Here is a 15730-nt window from a genome sequence, read left to right as displayed (position 1 = left end):
CCCGAGTTTACCTTTAACTCAGACTGAAGAAATCTCTTGGAGAAGAGACGAAAAATTCCAACAGAGAAGAATCCGTCCAAAGGATTTACTCAGCTTTTTTTTTTTTTGTTGACACAATGTATAACAACAAAAAAAAAATCAGGGAAAGGGTAAAACTCATTCTTTTTTTTTTTTAGTATTTATCTGACATGGATTTAACTGTTAGATTTTTAAACCATCTGGTTATGCCGTATCTAATAATAGATTCTAATTTTGCTTTGTCGAAAATTAGGCGCTGATGAATCTGCACGCTAACCGTTGCTGCCTGTGTTTTGCAACATTTCCTGATAAGGCCCTCCACCACATATTTAATGATGTGGTTCGTACTGAACCTGGCACGGCGGTCCTGGGTCACCAGAGTGAAGAGCAGCACCCAGCCCTGGGAGGAGCTGGTGCTGAGGCTAGGGGATGATTGTGTTGACTGCTGATCTGAAATGCAAAATTTACATACATACATGCCTTCCTCACCACATTTATTATTATTATTATTATTATTATTATTATTATTGTTATTATTATTATTGACTTTTCCCTCCAGAATATCTTCCTGTATCTTTGAAAATAAAGATGTTGGATTTCTTGCTAATAATATGATTTTTGTTCTAAACTTTAGAACAACAATGAAATTTTAGAATCTAAAGTATTATATTCATAAATGTAGGTATGCCAAATCTAAACCACTGTGGGCTATTTTTCAAAAAGAACTTCATATGTTGGTGTTACAAAAAGCCAAATAATAATAATAATAATAATAATATTAATAATAAACTACGTTATCAGCTCTCTATGATAATGTAGCCTCCTTCTATTTTGATGTAATTAATGATTGATGAATCTTCTTTTATTTTCTATTTCATAACTTTTTTGCTATGGTTATATTAATACAATATCTTGGGGGTATGATAATTGTGTTGTTCACTCAAAAGGAAACCATAGGGAAGACCTTGCCTTAGAAATTCCTCAGTGTGGAATAGACATTCAGTTCTGTTGTAGATATAGCATATAAGCATCATATAGACTAGGTAAAAACGCTATGGGAAAGCAGATTACGGTTCAGATTCCATATGGGAAATGGGAAGGTAAATCAATAATTAAAACAAAAGAAACAGAAAGATGGCAAAAATATGGAATGAAGATGAGAAAGGAAGAAGACTGCATAGAGTTCAAGAATCAGTTATATTTGAAAACTATGGAGAAAAAAGCAGAAGGGAAGAGATAATTTTTACTAGATTAAGAGCTGGTCATACCTACTTAAATGAGTTTTGGTTTATACTAGGGAAGAGGAATAATGATATAGGGTGGTGAAGGAAAAGAATATGTGGATCATGTTTTGGTGAATTGCTATAAATATGCAACTGAAAGAGAGCATATGAGGGAAGTAATTAGAGAAAAAGGGAGAGAATTGAGTATTAAAGTAATTTTAGGGACATACGAGGATATGGAGGAAATTAAGGTAGTTAATAAAGCATTGTTTTTATTTTTACCTAATACAAATTTAAAAAAAATAGAATATAGTAGATGGAGTCTTAAAAGCTAAACACTCTTGTACAGTAGGTGGCGGTATGCATCTGTGAATTGTTTGCAATCCGCCAATAAAAGCAAAGAAGAAGTAGCTTTATATCGGTAAGTAACGTCATCTAAATTTTATATGTGTGCGTCAACACATGAACGAATAAATAACGATAATTATAATTAAAAAAAAAATATTTTTTCAGTAATGTGTAATTCTGTCAGCTAGCTAGCCGAACCTGGTGCGATTTTTATCGAATATAAATGTTTTATCTTTTATAACAAAGTCAGACTTTTATAACAAAGTCTGGAGAATTTTTTTTTCATATAGTTCTGACCATCTTGGTGACTTCGGCATGCATTCTAATAAGATTTAAGTCAATTTAGGATTAATCTAAGCCGCTGTTTAAGCGACGCATTAACGCCCACCATGTTTTGTAATCGAGACGATAAACAACATATTACGTAATTTGTTGGCTTTTTTTTCCTGCATGTCGCTGTTTGCAGTATTTCCCTACGTTTCAGCTGAAAACCACGGGGAAATCTTAATTTATCAAGGCTTTGTTAGCCTCGTTTGTCGGTTTAGTTGACTTGCTGATGATAAAAGGAGGAGTTTCTGTTTCAGAGACGTGTTTCTTTATAACATGAGATACTTACTTTTTTTAAGTTGAAATGTATAGTTGTAAGTTGAAATGTATAGTTGTTCTTATGATATGATCATTTGATATGTTTGGTGTGTCTGTATAATTTTAAAAGGACCCCAGGAAGAGTAGCTGTCAAATTACTGACAGCTAATGGGGATCCAAATAAATAAACAATAAACACAAGCATTTAAATAAAATTAACAGGCTTTGGTCTCCGCTGACTTTTTAGTCAAACATGGGGCTATGTGTCAGTCGTTTTTCGGGTGTAACAACATTTAGACCTTGATGGCTGATCGTTTTGGTTAAACCTCTTTCTTATTAACGCTTGCTTGTCTCTCTTTTTATTTATTTTTCCTCCAGAAAAGAGTCTGTTTTCATCAGGTTACCGCTCCAGATCCTGCCATGGGGGTCGCTGCCCTTTTCCTGCTCAGCAGTCTTTGCTTATTTGCCGTCACTGCTCAAGGTGAGTTCAAACAGGGACACTGAGCATGCGCAACCTGCCAGTAATTAAACTGCTTTCAGTCTTACCCCCCCCCCCCCTCCCCCACATCTTTTAAAACTGACAATATTTTTTCTAAAAACACAAATTGCAGCTCAACAATGTTCTAGGCCCTCCGGAGGACCCAACATGGATTTAAAACTTGACTACATCACCCAGACAACATTTGAAGATGGGGCCACTGTTGCTTTTTCCTGTAATCCTGGCTACACAGCCGCTGGAGGATCTCCAACCATCACATGCACTGCTGGCCAGTGGAGTGCTGTGCGGCTCAGATGCGAGAGTGAATATCATCTAATTACACTTTAAAATTCTACAAACGACAGTAGCAGAATTGTTTCACTGATGATCTAAAATTGTAGTATGCTCAAAAGTAAATTATATTTTCCCTACCTAAGTAGTTAGTATTCTACTTACTACTTTATTAATGTTCTTTATTTTTTCCATATAATCTTTTCACTGGCAATGTGCGACTAATTGCAGTTTAAGAGTGTAATTGTTCTTCTTTTTCTTACAGAGAAGAACTGTGGTGATCTTCCAGAAGTGACTAATGGTGAAATTATATATACAGACGGGAATGAGTTTGGTGATACGGCTAAGGTTCAGTGTAAACCAGGGTTAGTAGCACAATCATAACTTTTTGTCTTTTTAAAAAATATATGCCTGTTGTATATGTAAACCGTTTTATTTCTGGAAAAAATATTCATTATTCAACAGTCTGTAGAATAATCTCAGTACAACTTGGAGTCATTGTCATTTGCATGAACCTTTTAGTCTTAAGTGATTGTGTAGCAATTTTTGACACCGGCTTCACCGCATCACTAAAGGAGGAGCTTCTATCTGCATTTTGCTGTGAAATTTAAAAATGTACCTCTAGACTTTAGGCATCTGGATGGTTAAAGTTTTTGCTGTGAAATCAAAGCGGTTCTGTTTGCGTGTCTGTTAGCATTGTTGAATGAATTTGCTCAATTAAAAGTATTTGGTTTTGATTTCCCCCAAACCGATTAGCTACAATCCAGTCGGGGGAACAGCAGTACTCAGATGTGAGGTCGAGGGATGGACGGGCAGGTTGCAAACTTGTGAAGGTTTGTGATTCATCTCATTTTATTAGGAGCTGAAATGTGTTTAGAGACTAAAAAAGTATTTTTTGTTTTGCAGTGGTGCGGTGTGTCACACCAGGAAGGATTGTAAATGGTGCATTCAGTCCAATGAAGGAGTTCTATGATTACAGAGAAGTTGTGCGATACTCCTGCAGCAAAGACTTGGTACTTAATGGATCAAGAGAATTAATCTGCTCTGAAGACGGGAAATTCTCCCCTGCCCCTCCAACCTGTGTCTGTAGGTGTTTTTTTTTTGTCTCAAGTTGTATACCCTAATTATGACTGACTGCTGTAGTTACAATAATATGTCCCTTTCATTTGCTTTAAGGGGTTGAGTGTAAAGATCCAGTGATTCAAAATGCTGAATTCGAGAGTGGTTCTCGGCCTCCACACAGACACCAAGCTGTGGTGACATACAGCTGTAAACCTGGATACAAAATGGAAGGACCGTCTACCGTGATGTGCAACTTAAACAGTCAGTGGTCCCCATCGTTACCAAAATGCAATAGTAAGTCACGCTTTTAAAATACTTGGTACATGAAAAAAGGCTACCACAATGTTTTTATTCATATGACATAGACATTACATTAATCTTCCTACATAGTAACTGGAATCAAATATTGCTGAAGAGCGCTCCTTTCAAATCAGCCCTCATAGGTTGAGTCTTAATCATGTGCTGCAGTTTTAGTGCTTCAAGTGAGCCGCTTGTTTGGAAAAAGCAGGACAGAATCAGCCTGTACAGAATGTTCTTTTTCATTATATCTGTAGAGAATACAAATATTTGACAAAATTGTTTTTGCAATTAGCAGCTTTTTTTGTGAATGGGAATTTTTCAACAGTCATGCAGAGCGGAGAGGGTGGAGGAGTTTTGACTTCCTGTTTCTCATTTGCAGCTCTATTTGTGGTTGGGTTTAGGCTCGATAGTTTAACTGTGGTGGGAGGGGGATGTGCTGTTTCCAGTTTGGAAGAACTCAGTAAAACCAAATTAGACTTTGAATAAAAAAACAAAGTTGAACGTTTTTTTGTTTTCTTTTGCCCAATAAGTTGTTGCTTCAAATGCTGAACTCCAGTGTCCGTATATTCACAAAGATTCTCAGAGTCCTCTCAGAGAGCTCCTATTTTAGCCTGAAAAAAGATCCCACCTAGGAGTTTTATCTTCAGAGTGATTCAGAGAGTTGCTGAGAGCAACTCTGAGTAAGGAAATTACATAAATGTTTATCTTGGTGAGGACGTCTGGTTGACCTCATTGCTAGGTGTGACGTTCTCTAAGAGCTGTGATTGGCTGATAGTATAAGAAAAAAACAACAACACAAACGCACTCCTAGTAATCAGAAGAGAAATGGCATATTAGACTGGATTAAGAAATATGTGGCATGATGGTGAGATTTAACAAAATTAAATAATTTGTCACACAGCATCAAAATGTTTAAACACACACCTTATTTGTGTCATCTAGTTGATATTAATGTGCACTTTCCTGTCAGCATTTTACTGGGACTGCCTGCTTGTATAAAGCGGTTGCATTTGGCAAAACCAACGACATAAAATGGAGAAGAAAGTTGGCAAAAAAACGAGAGGAGCGCCTCTGTCCGCACAGCTCTGGGATTAGAATAGAGGAGTGGTGAAAGGCAAATTGATCCCTGGATCACGGCGCAAATAAGTGGACTTTGAAGCACCCTGCTGCCGATTAAGGCGCCTTTTTTTCTGCGTGTCTTGGTGCTTTTGTGCAGCAGGCTGGAAAGTGAGAAGCGCCCCGTGCAGCGATCAAAAGCGAAAGAGAAAGCATCACACAAACCATCTGGAAGACCGCTTAGGCTACTGACAGTCACGTACAATACACAAAATACTTTCTCCTATTTCATCTTGTTTAGAGTGTTTATGTACGTATTTTTCTTCCATTTGTTCTAAAATGTTTATTATTGAGAGAATCTCTGTAAATAATAATTTCTCTGCACTATACTGTGTACAATTCTCCATTTTTTTATTGTTTTTTATTGATGATAATTCCGTATCTTTCCTATTATTTATTTATTCTTAAAATAACTAGAGCCGCACATTTAACCTGTCCTCTGAAAATAATGAATTTCCCCCCAAGGAGATCATAAAGTTCATTTTATCTACAGATTAGTAATTTCGTGATTGTTATAGAAGTTTATGCGCTCATTTCCTCCACTGTTTAGATGGTGGATCAGCCAATCAGCTCTCTCTGTTTCCAGCATCTTTAGTCCTCCCATTGCTCCGAAAAGGTTTTCACCTTAGGAGCTCTCTTAAGGCTCAAGATGCTTTGTGTATAACTTTTATCCTGCCAAGGTAACATTCTAAAAAAATATCTTAGAATTCAGGAAATTCAAAAATTTTCTTAAAATGACGTCACTAAGAGCTACTTTTAGTCCTGGGATTCGTTGTGAATACGAGCACTGGCTGTTAAGCTTAGAATATTGTTTTTTAATGTCAGGAATTATGGGTACAATGACGATGTCCTTTTTACAACTTTTACAACCTGTTTTGTTTGATAAAAGTAATATCTCTGCTGCGCTCCTTTACAATGTGTCACAACAACCACCAGGTTCAGATTTTTGGAACTCCAGCGAAAGTCACCGCTCCGCTCGGACAGCGCGGATAGCGCCGCGGGCCGCTTAGATGCTCCTGACCGCGCCTTTTGCATAGTGATAATATATAGATCCCCACTGAGACTGCCTCATTCATGTTCGGTGGGAACGCACCATTACAGCTGGCTGAGTTCTGGACTTTTGTATTGCAGTATTTTGATTCTTTAACTTTTTTGTTGGTTTCTTGTGGAGTTGTTGCTGTTTATTGAATAACTGTTCTAGCTGTCGGATGGCCCCGCATTTGGTATTTTTTAAATATCTTGGAATACGAACAAGTGGGAGAGTGTTTCAATGACTGTAAAATGCAAATGATTGGTATCTGTAAGACAAGCCTAAAGTGTCATTCTCCTGATGTTCTTGACATTTAGTGTGCTCTGTTTGTCCTGGTATGTTGTTTATTCTTTCAACGCGACATATGCATTAGTATCCAACAGTTTCTCTTAAGTCTTTTTCCTACAATACTTTGCTCCAGAGTTTTTTTTCTATTATGCTTTCAAAGAATTTAGTGGTAATCCTATGCTGACCAAAACCTGTTAAATCCGAGATGCAGTTCTGAGCATTGTACGTCTGACCTTCTAAAAACTTGCTAAAAATATTAGGAAGATTAATCCTGTGAAAAAAAGAAACAGTTTTAGGTATTTTCCATTTCAAAATATGTGCTAACAGCCTTTTAATGCTTCCCAGATTGATGGCAGCAACATACTGCGCTAAGATAATAGCTGAAATCTTTCCTCCGCGTTACCAAGCGCCTCAACGCTACAGAAGAATCCCCAGCCAAAACATCGGTTATTTTAAATGTGCTGAAAATAAAGTTTAATTTTTAAATAAGGTTTAGTGGATTAGCTGATGCTCAACCCTCTTGGTTGTTATATAGAAGTGACAGCATCTATTTTATTAATGGTTGTTTCTGAATTTTCTCTCTTCGTTAAATAAATTCTAACACTGTAAAATCCATTTTGCTGTGAAATTTAAAAATGTTCCTGTAGACTTTAGGAATGTGCCAGGTTAAACGTTTTGCTGGGAATTCAAAACAGCAGTTCATTCTGTTTACTTGTCGGTCAGAGTTGTTGAATGAATTTGCTAAGTTAAATGTATTTGTTTTTGATTTCCCCCAAAGTGATTAACTACGTTCCAGTCGGGGGATCAGCAGTACTTAGATGTGAGGTTGAGGGATGGACGGGCAGATTGTCAACTTGTGAAGGGCGATGATTCATCTCCTCTTATTAGAAACTAATGCTATTATTTCTAAAACACAAATTGCAGCTCAACAATGTTCTAAACCCTCCGGAGGACCCAACATGGATTTGAGACCCGATTACATCACTCAGACAACTTTTGAAGATGGAGCCACTGTTGCTTTTACCTGTCATCCTGGCTACACACCTGCCCCAACCATCACATGCACTGCTGGCCAGTGGAGTGCTGTGCAGCTGAGATGCGAGAGTGAATATCATCTAATTACACTTTACAATTCTACAAACGACTAGCAGAATTGTTTCACTGACGATTTAAAATTGTAGTATGCTCAAAAAGTAAATTATATTTTTCCTACCTAAATAGTTAGTATTCTACTTACTACTATATTTATTTTCTGTATTTTTCCAGATAATCTTTTCAGTAGCAATGTGCGACTAATTGCAGATTAAGAGTGTAATTGTTCTTCTTTTTGTTACAGAGAAGAACTGTGGCGCTCTTCCAGAAGTGACTAACGGTGAAATTATATATACAGACGGGACTGAGTTTGGTGATACGGCTAAGGTTCAGTGTGAACCAGGGTTAGTAGCAAATATAAATTTTTGTCTTTTATTAAAAAAAAATTACCTGTTGTATATGTAAACAGTGTTATTTCTGGAAAAAATATCCATTATTCACCAGTCTGTAGAATAATCTCTCAGTACAACTTGAAGTCATTGCCATTTGCATGAACCTTTTAGTCTTAAGTGATTGTGTAGCAATTTTTGATACCGGCTTCACCGCATCACTAAAGGAGGAGCTTCTATCAGCATTTTGCTGTGAAATTTAAAAATGTACCTGTAGACTTTAGGAATCTGGATGGTTAAAGTTTTTTTCCGTAAAATCAAAGTGGTTCTGTTTGCGTGTCGGTCAGCGTTGTTGAAAGAATTTGCTAAATTAAACGTATTTGCTTTTGATTTCCCCCAAACTAATTAGTTACTATCCAGTCGGGGGATCAGCAGTACTCAGATGCGGCGTCGAGGGATGGATGGGCAGGTTGCCAACTTGTGAAGGTTTGTGATTCATCTCATTTTATTAGGAACTGAAATGAGCTGAAATGTGTTTAGAGCCTAAAAAAAAGTGCAATACTCCTGCAGCAACTTAATGGATCAGGAGAATTAACCTACTCTGAAGACAGGAATTTCTCCCCTGCCTCACCAACCTGTGTCTGTAGGTGTTGTTTATAGTCTAAGGTTGCATACCCTAATTATGACTGGCTGCTGTAGTTACAAAAATATTTCTCTTTCTCTTTGCAGTTGATCCAGAACGCTGCTGCCCGCATCCTCACTAAGACTTAGAAAGTAGAGCACATCACCCCAGTTCTAAAATCCTTCCACTGGCTCCCTGTATCTCAGAGAATAGACTTTAAAACACTTATGTTAGTGTATAAATCACTGAATGGCTTTGCACCTAAATACATTACAGACTTGTTATCAGTGTAATATCAACCATCCAGACCACTCAGGTCGTCAGGCTCCAGCCTACTCCGCATACCTAGAACCAGAACTAAACACGGAGAAGCAGCATTTAGTTTCTATGCTCCAATTATCTGGAACAAACTTCCAGAAAACTGTAAAAGTAATAAAACCATGAGTTCTTTTAAAACAAGATTAAAAACACATCTATTTAGGATTGCCATCCACTGTTCTAGTCATTAGTTCAACTTTGTAGTCCAACTGTTTTTAATATTTACTTTTAGTTTATATTCTCCCATGTTTTATTTTTTTCTACATTTTCTTTCATCTTGCCTTTATTCTGTTCTATTTTCCTATATTTTAATCATGTAAAGCACTTTGCATTGTCTCTGTACTGAAATGTGCTATTCAAATTAATTTGCTTTGCCTTGCCTTTCCATTTGCTTTAAGGGGTTGAGTGTAAAGATCCTGTTATTGAAAATCATGAATTCCACAGTGTTTTTCGGCCTCCACACAGACTCAGTGCTGTGGTGACATACAGCAGTAAGACTGGATACACAATGGAAGGACCGTCTACCGTGACGTGCAACTTAACCAGTCAGTGGTCCCCATCGTTACCAAAATGCAAAAGTAAGTTGAGCTTTTAAAATACTAAAGTACACGGAAAAAGACTAACAATAGAAAACAATAGAATCATTTTAAAGTTTGTGTTAAATACTTAATCTCAGTGAATGTATTACCGAGCAAAGAGTTTTAGTGCTTCAAGTGAGCCGCTTGTTTTAAAAAGCAGGACATAATCAGCCTGTACAGAATGTTCGTTTTCATTATATCTGTAGATAATACAAACATTTAACAAAACTGTTTTTGCATTTATATATTTTTTTCTTGCCTATTTTATTTATTTTTTTATGAATGGGAATGATTCAACAGTCAGGCAGAACAGAGAGGGTGGGTGGTTTTGACTTCCTGTTTCTCATTTGCAGCTTTGTCGTTTGGTTTAGGCTCGATAGTTTAACTGTGGTAGGAGTGGGATGTGCTGTTTCCTGGTCGGATAAAAAGAAAGTTGAAAGTATTTTTGTTTTCTTTTGCCCAAAAAGTTGTTCCTTCAAATGCTGAACTCCAGTGTCCGTATTCACAAGGATTCTCAGAGTCCTCTCAGAGAGCTCCTATCTAGCCTGAAAAAAATCCCACCTAGGGGTCTTAGCTTCAGAGTGATTCAGAGAGTTGCTGAGCGCAATTTAGACTTAGACAACTTTGTCATTTGGGTATGTACAGAGTGCATACAGAACGAAATTTTGTTGCATACAGCTTACGACATTGTAATGAAATTGCGGGTGGGATGAGATGACATTACAATATAAAATTCAGCAGTGATAAGAATGTAACAATGCAGGAGAAAAACAGTGTGCAAAAAACAGTGTGCAGAAGAAAAGGCATTTGTATGAAAAGGTCTGGTGCAGTGCAAAATAATATGTGCAGAAATGCAGTAAACGTTGAGTTGTTTACTATTTAAATGGATTATAGAAGTTTGGCAACATTGGTAGTGCCAAATAATGATGCAAGTGTGATGCAGAGTCCAGCTTAGAGTTCAACAGTCCGAGGGCAGTGGGGAAAAAGCTGTTGCAGAACCTGGTGAACCTGCAGTAGATGCTGCGGAACCTCTTCCTAAAGGGCAGCAGTGAGAACAGTCCATGGTAAGGGGGGGGGGGGGGGGGGGGGGGTCACTAATGATGTTACGGGCTCGGGACGCGCAGCGCTGGGATGAAATGTCCTTAATGGAGGGAATGGAGTGTGGTGGCCTAGTGGGTAGAGCAGCGCACTTGCACTCTGATTAGGATGCAAGATTAATCCTAAACGTTTGATGAACTCCATTGTGACATGAATAAAGTATCTATTATTATTATTATTATTATTATTATTATTATTATCAAGAGGAGCCCCGATGATCCTCTCTGCTGTCCTCATTACTCTCCTCACGTTCTTCCAGTAGGAGGTGCTGCAGCTTCCACACCACACAGAGACAGCTGGTCAGAATGCTCCCTATGGTGCTTCTGTAGAAGGTCGTGAGGATGGGCGGGGGCAGGTGGGCTCTTCTCATCCTCCGCAGGAAGTACAAGTGCTTCTGAGTAAGGAAATGACATAAACTTTTATCTTGGTGAGGACGTCTGGTTTACCTCATTGCTATGTGTGACGTTTTCTAAGAGCTGTGATTGGCTGATAGTATAAGGAAGAAAACAACACAAATGCACTCCTAGTAATCAAATAAGAGAAATGGCAGATTAGACTAGATTAAGAAATGTGTAGCAGGGAGTGTGAAGGCTGGTTGGGTGAGGCTATAGGCTGTTATACTGCTAGCCGAAACATGGCTGTGAGGAGGCTGTTCCGGGATCCTAGGCACAGACAGATATACGTAGACGCCGCATTGGGCGCAGATATGCACTTCGACGTCACCGCCATATTGTATGTGGCAGAAAGTAGTGTACGTGTATGTTCCCTTTACATATGTTTTAAATATTTAAAGTTAAAGATATAGATGGAGCTTATATATAGTTGTAAAGAAATATATGGAGATTCATTGATTGGCATAACAGAGAGCTATTGATCCATGTTGAGAGAGAGAGAGAGACAGAGAGAGAGACAGAGAGAGAGACAGAGAGAAAGGTTATGAATATAATATATATATTTTTTATTCAAGCTTACTTTGCTACTTCAAGCTTGGGCTGCAACTCAGTAGATGAGCTAGTAGATAACTTTCATTCTAAAGTCTCAGACATCATTGACTGCATTGCTCCAGTTAAAGTGAAAGTTCTTTCCGGGAAGAAAAGATCTCCTTGGAGAAATGTTCCAGCAGTTAGAGGTGAAAAAAGGGAATGTCGAAAAGCTGAACGCAGGTGGAGAAAGAACAGACTCCAGGTTCACTATGACATCTATAAAGAGAGACTTTACAGATATAACTTACAACTGAAAAATGCAAGGGAATCTTTCTTCTCTGAGATCATCAAGAAAAACATTAATAATGCTCGTGTCTTATTTGCCACAGTCGACAGGTTAACAAATCCTCCTGTGTCCGTGATTTCCGAACTCCTCATCCACCAGGGCCTGCAATAAATTTGCTAACTTCTTTACTGAGAAAATCCTAAAAATTAGAGGATCAGTTTGTACTACCATATCAACACCAGAACCAAAGCTGTATCCAGCAGGAACCTATCCTGACAAAATGTCCCAATTCAGCCAAATAAACCACAAAAGCTTAGAGCAGATCATTCAGCAGCTAAGTTCCTCCTCCTGCTGCCTTGATGTTCTACCCACAGTTTTCTTTAAGTTTTGCCTGTCATAGCGTCTGAGTTGACTCAGATAATAAACACATCCTTTCTGTCAGGTGTTTTCCACCAGTCCCTAAAAACAGCAATTATCAAACCACTGCTGAAAAAGAACAATTTAGACAAACTTCTACTCCAGAACTACAGGCCCATCTCAAACCTCCCCTTTATCAGTAAGATTATTGAAAAAGCTGTGTTTCAACAATTAAGCACCTTCTTAACAATGACCAGCCGCTTTGGCGTTTTCCAGTCTGGCTTCCGTGCTCACCATAGTACAGAGACCGCCCTTATCAAAGTGTTTAATGACATCCATATAAATACAGATTGTGGAAGAACCACCATGCTGGTTCTATTAGACCTCAGTGCAGCATTCGATACTGTTGATCACTCCATTCTGTTAGAACGCCTGGAGAACTTGGTCGGCCTCTCTGGTACAGCTCTCCACTGGTTTAAATTCTATTTAAAGGACAGAGATTTTTTGTATCAGTAGGTGACTTTACATCAAAGATGACAAAAATCACATGGGTCCATCCTGGGTCCCCTCCTCTTCAATAAAAACCACTGATCAGGCCCGAAATCTGGGTGTAGTGATGGACTCAGACCTGAACCTCCAAAAGCATCTAAAGACAATTACAAAGTCGGCTTTCTATCACCTGAGGAACATTTCCAGGATTAAAGGACTAATGTCTCAGAAGGATCTGGAAAAACTAATCCATGCGTTTATATTTAGTAGAATTGATTACTGCAACGGTGTTTTCACAGGTCTGCCTAAAAAGTGGATCAGACAGCTGCAGCTGATCCAGAACAGGACTGGGGAGCCTACTGCAGTCCCAGGGAGCCAGCTCCCCCACTGACTCCAATAGGCACCCCCGCTCCCCGAAAGCCCACACACAGAAGGGGGGCCCGCCAGTGGCACCACCATAGCCCGGGGGCCAGGGACAGGCGGTAGGGCCCGTGAGCCAACCACCCACCAGGACCAACACCTCCACCTCCAAAAAGAAAGGGAAAAGCCCCCTGAAAATGTCCATGCCCCCCCTACCAGCTCAACAGGCCCCGAGGCCCCCCAGCACACCAGGGTGTCTGCCCCTGCCCCGTGCAGGGGCAGACACCCAGGCGCGCGCCGGCCCAGACCCCAAGCAGCATACCCCCCGGAACCCGAACCCCCAAGGCCCTGCCGGGACCCCAGGGACCCCCGACCCCCGGACCCATCCAGCAGCAGCACAGCTACCAGGTCAGTAACCCACGTCCGTCACCGCGGAACTCCCCAAGAGCGCCGCAAGCGGCCACTGTAGGCCTCCCAAACCCCTCCCAGATGGGGGCAACAGACCCTGGAGTCAGACCCACCAGGCGTCCCACTCCGAGTGCCCCTCAGAGTCCCAGGGACCCCCCTAGCCAGCCACTGCGCCCTGCAGAACATAACCCACCGCCCCCCATTCCACTAAGTGATGGTGCTGATCAAAGGAGCCCAGAGAGATTAATCAGATGTGGATGCAGATGCTGTCTCAAGATTAATATGATCCAACAAAAGATCTCTATACTGATTGATACTGAGATTCTCCTTACTTTTCCAAATCATGAGGATAGTTTTCTTTGCGATACATAGTGCAGTGAAAACCATGCAAACTATTTTTTTTTTCCAGAAGGCTTTCCTCAAAGTTACCCAGCAAGCAAACTGATAAGGAAGGTGAAATTTTACAACTCAGGCACTTTGATAAGTCCTTACATATCTGTGCCCAGAACCTCTGGACTGGTGTGCATAACCATAATGCATGAATATAATTATCAGAATGATTGCCTATGCAGTGTGGACTGATATTAGATTGTGCAAACCCATCTTGAATAATCTTTGTCGTGTGGAGTGTACTCTGTGAAGGATTTTGTATTGTTTTAGTTGTAAGTTGGGGTTTCTAGTCAATTTGAAAGTTCTTAGACATATCTGAGAAGTTTTGTTCAAAGCTGACTGATAAATCCTCTTCCCATTTCATAATAGGAAGAGATATTGAAGATATCGAAGAGATATTGAATCATCTATTTTAGACAGCCCTAGTTTCTAGTGTTTATCTGACATGGATTTAAATTAACAAGAAGTCCTTAGAGACACCAAACAGTCGGAGTCTCTTGATGTCATGAAGACACTGATGAATCTGCACACTAATCGTTGCTGCCTGTGTTTTGCAACATTTCCTGATAAGGCCCTCTACCACATATTTAATGATGTGGTTTGTACTGAACCTGGCACGGCGGTCCTGGGTCACCAGAGTGAAGAGCAGCACCCAGCCCTGGGGGGAGCTGGTGCTGAGGCAGAGGAGGCTGGAGGTGTTTTTGCCAAACCAGACAGACTGGGGTCAATCTGTGAAGAAATCCTGCTGCCAGTTACACAGATATAGAGCCAGATGGGTCTCGATATTCACAAATGCACATAGGTGATTCATACATGCACAGGGCAAGATCCATGCATGCACAGCCCGATTCATGCAAGCACAGCCCGATTCATGCAAGCAAAGCCCGATTTATGCAAGCACAAAAAAATCCACAAATGCACAAAAAAATCCACGCACACATAGTACAAGATCCACACATCCACAGTTCGATTCATGCAAGCACAAAAAAATCCACACATGCACAAAAAAATCCACACATGCACAAAAAATCCACGCACACACAGGACAAGATCCACACATGCACAGCTCTGGTCCTTAAACTTCACTGCATTTGTGTGTGCATTTTTGAGACTCCTCTGCCGTGTGCTGATTCACGCGTACATTTTTTTAAACAGAGAATGGTTTGCAAGCAATCAGAAGCCTCCCTTGTATAAGCCAATCACTGGAAGGTACTCCACGTGGGGTGACTTACTCGGTCCTAGAGGTTCTGAGTTAAACTCCCACAAGCTGCCATTCTGGGTCCCTGAGCAAGACCCTTTACCCCAAAATTGCTCCCCAAGCGCCGCACAGTGGCAGCCCACTTCTCCCCAAGGGGATGGGTTAAGATGCAGAAGTGAATTTCTCCATTGTGAAATCAATGAAGTTTAATTATTATTCAATTATTATTATTATTACTCATAAGCCAATCGCATTCAACCTGTTCAGGAAGCGCGTAGTATGAGCACAATGTGCTCTCAGGCTTCAGGCTCTTTTTGAAAATAAAGATGTTGGATTTCTTGCTAATAATATATCATTGTTGTTCTATACTTTAGAACAACAATGATACTTTAGAATCTGAAGTATTATATTTCTAAATGTAGGTATGCCAAATCTAAACCACTGTGGGCTATTTTTCATAAAGAACTTCATATGTTGATGTTAAAAAAAAAGCCAATGATAATTGTAACAATGAACTACGTTATCAGCTCTTCAGGATAATTT

General features: G+C 39.6%; 1 protein-coding gene across 1 annotated transcript in view; it reads left to right on the top strand.

The window, feature by feature from the left end:
- The window catches only part of LOC105935185 (complement receptor type 1), a 132585-nt gene that overhangs the window by 106735 nt on the left and 10120 nt on the right, over nt 1–15730 (top strand). The gene's annotated exons all lie outside the window — the stretch shown is intronic.

Source organism: Fundulus heteroclitus, chromosome 1 (assembly GCF_011125445.2).
Source record: "Fundulus heteroclitus isolate FHET01 chromosome 1, MU-UCD_Fhet_4.1, whole genome shotgun sequence".
In the NCBI taxonomy this organism is placed as follows: domain Eukaryota; kingdom Metazoa; phylum Chordata; class Actinopteri; order Cyprinodontiformes; family Fundulidae; genus Fundulus; species Fundulus heteroclitus.
This window is presented reverse-complemented; position numbering and strand designations above follow the sequence as displayed.